Here is a 5,332-nt window from a genome sequence, read left to right as displayed (position 1 = left end):
GTGTGTGTGTGTGTGTGTGTGTGTGTGTGTGTGTGTGTGTGTGTGTGTGTGTGTGTGTGTGTGTGTGTGTGTGTGTGTGTGCGGGGGTGGGGGGGTGAATGACTCAGTGTCACCGTGGTGACAGAACTCAGAGCCAACATGGCCGCCACTATGAGGACGTTGTTGCTGCTCGTTACTGATGCTGTGCATCGAGCTTTACTTCCTTTTATTACCCGTTTACAGAGGCATGCTAGGAAATCCACTACAGCCACAGAGGAGTCCGAAAACCTGATCAGACCGGATGAAACTACATAAAGAGCAGACTCCTGTAGAGCCCGGCGGTGCGGACTGGCTGCTCTGTGGCCTTGGTGGGTTTCCGAGCGTCGACAGAATTCGTGCGAGTCGTTCGGTTCATTTGCACACTTTAAAGTTTTGAATGTTTGTGTGAAAATAAAACTGACAGAAAACAAACTTGTTTTATTGTGAAGTTTTTCTGCGGAGACTTCCTGTTTTATCGTCACTGATGAGGTCATCAATAAAGGAACTCTCTGCCTGTGAAATAATAGCGTAGCCACATGATGTCACTTGGCGGTTTTGCTGCGTGTTGCTGCTGTCACTGATGTCTCGGGGTCCACAGTGGCGACTCGATCTTCGACACAGGTGTGGGTCACCAATGTGTGTGAAGACAAACCGAGGCAAAAAGAGGCTCCAGCATCTGTTTCAAGAAACTTTAATATCCTGAGGTAGAAGAAACTTGGTGTGAACAGTCTGTGTGCAAGTGACCTCAGTGATGAGGGTCACTCACACCATGGCTCAGATTGGTTGGTGGGCAGGGTGCAATGTGTGTCAGGGGGGATAACAGTCTTCCCCCAGGGGAAGAAGCTGTTCGTCTGGAGGTGTGCGACCTGACTGAATTGAATTCAGAGGGTCCAACGGGCGGTGGGCAGTTCACTGGTTTACCTGAGACAGGAGGATCTGGCGATGCCATCCAGGGGTGTCAGATGGCAGTCAGTGCTTTTTTGGGTGGTGTTAATGACCCTCTCTGCTGCCTTCCTGTTCTTAGTCGTGGCCCCTGAGCACCAAACACCAGGCAGGAGAGCACGCTCTCCACTGAGGAGCAGCAGCAGGTCCTGGTCCAGGTCTTCATCTGGCTCTTGATGAAGGCGTTCCCACTTTCTCCCTCTTGCATGTGACAAATGAAGGCTTTCTTGAGGTTCTTCTTCCTCAGGACACCGAGGACGTGCTGCCACTGCTGGGCCTCCTTTACCACGGCGATGGTGTTGTAGGTTGGAGGTGAGATCAGGGGAGATGTAGGTGTCCAGAAACCTGAAGGTGGAAACAGATTCTACCTGTCCTCCGTTTATAATGAGGGGGGAAGTGGACCTGTCTGTGCCTCCTGAGGTCCATTATAAGTTCTTTGGTTTTAAGGATGTTCAGCTTCAGGTTATTCTCTGGATCCCAGGATCAGGGAATCTGAAGGTGGTCCAGTTTGGTGTTGAGCATCTTCCTCTTCTCCAGATAGCTCAGCGCTGTGTGAAGGGTGATGGCATCCTCCGTGGGGTCGAGGGAGGGGGTAGACAGTCTGTGATGTGTGAGACACTACCCACTCGAAGCACAAGATGAGTACTACAACTCCAACACACGGATAAATACAGATTGTAGGAGGATGACGAGATTATCCATTTAAATGTCTTCACTGGAAGTGATGCACAAAAACAGGCCAGATAAACTGATTTTTTTAGAGGAGGAAAGGAGGACGGCAGGTGGCGCTGCTCACAGGAAACGGCGGCGGCTCGTTTATTTTTTTTTATTTTTTTTTGAACCATAGAAGAAGAAGAGAGCGTTATCCGCAGAAAAAGAAGCGGCTAAGAGTTTGTGCTTCAGCTCCAGACTTCAGGCTCAAACCGAACCTGAAAGACTCGAAGGACCCCAGAACACCGGCCCGGACCCAGCGGGGCTGCGAGGCCCGACCCGGTAAGTGAAGCTCGGTTCTAGCTGTAGAACCGTAGAGCCCCGGGGAGCCAACAGGCTAACAGATAGCATTAAGGTTACCAGAAAACAGGCTCTTATTTTGAAAGGGCGACAAGCGATTGAGTTACTTTAGAAATGATTTCACGAAAAAAATAAAATAAAAATGAACACAAAAAGCGGCACGGTGTGTGATCTGTGTGTAAAAAACAAAAACAAAAAAAACCCCCGTGTGTGTTTTTAAATATATAAGTAAAACAACAAAGTAAAAACAAAATACGAATAAATATGTTTAAAAGCTGACAGGAAGGAACAGGCTCTACCTGTCAGACAGGTGTAACTGTCAGTGAGGCGTTTGTGTGACGCGCTGGCAGCTGATTGGTCTGTAATGCTGTGTGTGTGTGCGTGCAAACTAAAATAATGTGGAAAAACTTTATCATGAGCTGAGATGATGAAGCTGACGACTGCTGAGATTCTCAGGAAAGTGTTCTCATGCAGAGTTTCCATCTGAGTATCCTTTGTAATATTACTATTCAGAGTAATCTGAATATCCTGAGTATGCTGAGCAGTGCGAGTCAATTTACTTGAAAAAAGTAACCAAATACTAGTTGCTGATTAATTCACCAGAAATAATCCAGTTAATTTACTGATTGCTTATTTTCAAAAGTAATTAGTTACTTCATTACTTAGTTACTTTTTAAAACTTGATACACAACCTGAATACGTAATAACGTCATAGATCTTTCAGCCCAGTTCTATTTTTTTCTGTATAATCCATCATATAAAATGTAATCAAATGAAAAAGTCTCTTTTTAAAATTGTTTTAATCGATTTAAACTTTTAACTTTATGCTTCAAGCACGAATTAAATTATTTCAACTGTCTTTGACGGGAAGAAATGTTTAACATTTAAAGCTATGTTCTGCATATTCCAGCGTATAAAATAAAATCACGTTTTGTGTTTGCACTCTTTCAAATAGATGCAAGTAAAACACAGCAGAAAATGAATAAAATCAAAGACTCAGCAGTTCTTAAATCTACTGTCAGCTGTTGAGCAGGAGTGGGGCGGGTGGAGGTTTGCCCACAGCGGTCATGTCAGTGGGAGGATCCGGGGGTTTCTCTGCTCGCTCAGATTTGAAGTTTCATTTGTCGCTGTAGAAGTTTTCTTCCCACGCAGAGTGAACAGCAGACGCTCATAGGGCTGCTCGATTATGGCAAAAATTATAATCACGATTATTTTCACTGAAATTGAGATCACGATTATATGACGATATTTATTTAACCCTTTAAGACCTACCATAGAACCAAGTCCACCAGAGCTTATATTATTGTTTTACATGTTGTAGTGCCATTTGTGGGAGCATTTTAAGTTGCTATACATCAATACAACTGTTATAGCCCATATTTTAATAATATGATTGTATTAAGTCCATAGTAACTACATTAATTGCAAACAAGTGCAATAAACTACAAAAAAATTGAAAATCGTTTTTGTTTTTTTTACATATATTTCTTCTTGGAGAAATTTAAGAGGTTTATCCCTCAAAACTTTAAATACTTTTAAAAAAAGTTGCAAAAAATAGTTTACAACTACAGGAAATTTATTTTGAGTGTCTTCATAGTTTTATTTTGGGGATACACCAATTTTTACATACTGCAGGAAAAACAAAAAAACAATCCTATGATGCAAATTTGCAAAGAAAACAGCAGGTGCATCAAAATAAACTATTTCCAGCAGTGCAATTCGAGTTCTAAGCATCCCAGAAACTATTCAGAAAAGTCAAACATGGCTTATAAAAACACAAGTATAGGCTTTTGAAGCCTACAAGTAAAAAACTACATTTTCCGCGAAAATGACGTCACTTCCGGTTTCGGGCAGGAAACGCGATAGTTCGCGTTGACGCCTTTTTCACTGTGGGAAGTGTCACGAACAGCTGATCGGATCGGCAAAACGTGTGTCTGGAATATTGTTTTTGTTCCCGCAAGTGCTTTTTATGCAATTTTTGCAAAGCTATATGTGGAAGCAAACCGTGACCGAGGGCAAGCTGAGGGCATAAGATGTAAGTACAACTCCTCTGGTTTTATATGCAAAAAAAATTATTGCGCTAGCTTACAGGTTCAGGTTCTACAGGGATTTAAAAATAGTTACACAAAACGGAGCGTGCTGCTCTGACCGGCTTTAAAGGGTTAACAATAACAATGTATTGAATAATGACTTTAAAAAATAATATAAAACAGTGTGCAAATACTGATAACAGTGCAAATGTTTGCAATATAAGAAATAAATGAAAAATGTAAACATCTATGTTTAGTGAACTTTGCAGTGTTGCTCTGTGGTGCAGCTACGACACCATAGCAAAGTTTATAAACTCGAACCCATAATGTTTCCACACCACTGAAGTTTTTTTTTTTTTACCTCGCTTTTCAACCAACGGCAGTCACTCTCCTCTCCAAATAACTTTCCGAGCTTCCCTCGGGTCCTCTTAATTGTTGTGATGCGTGTTCGAAATGCAGAGAGGTGCGCTCGATTTACCACACGGAGCAGCGCGAGAGTAAAGCACGAGGCAGGGAGGGGCTAATAATCGGCTCAGTCATTTTTAATGAACGTTGAAAGCCCAGATCGTAATCGTGATTAAAATTCGATTAATTGAGCAGCCCTAGACACTCGTCTTTCTGTCACTTTTTACAGAATCCAACTCAAAGTAATGTGATTACTTCCTCGCTTTAAACGCGGCATGGTTGTACTCTCTCCATCACGCCATGTGATCCATTGTTGATCTGCACACGTCTGTTACCACGGACGCCGCACGCTCGTACGTCACTCATGAGACACTGACAAACAAAATCACGGTTTAGTAACGCAGTAACGCTGCGTGCTTATGGGAAAGTAACAGTAATCTAATTACTTTTTTGCAATAGCAATCCTTTAGTTTACTGGTTACTTTAAAAAAATATAATCGAATTACAGTAATGCCTTAATTGTAACGCGTTACTGCCCATTTCTGATCCTGGGTGACCTGAGTAATCTGAGTATCTTCAGTAACTTCAGTAAACTGAGTAATAACCTGAGTAACCTCAGTAATCTGAGTAATAACCTGAGTAACCTCAGTACTCTGAGAAACCCCAGTAATCTGAGTAATAATCTGAGTAACCTCAGTAATCTGAGTAATAACCTGAGTAACCTCAGTAATCTGAGTAACCTCAGTAATCTGAGTAATAACCTGAGTAACCCCAGTACTCTGACCGTGTGTTCACACCGAACGCGATGGGCGCGTGAAAAAACGCCAAAACGCCCCTAACTTGACGCCTGCACATTCGCGACCTCTACGCGTGTCCAAGAAAAATCGCCCGCGCCCCAAAATATCATATTTTCACGCGCGTGAACC

The sequence above is a fragment of the Pundamilia nyererei genome, unplaced genomic scaffold (assembly GCF_000239375.1).
Source record: "Pundamilia nyererei isolate P.nyererei 1_Seehausen unplaced genomic scaffold, PunNye1.0 scaffold00471, whole genome shotgun sequence".
In the NCBI taxonomy this organism is placed as follows: domain Eukaryota; kingdom Metazoa; phylum Chordata; class Actinopteri; order Cichliformes; family Cichlidae; genus Pundamilia; species Pundamilia nyererei.
Note: the sequence above shows the minus strand (reverse complement) of the source record.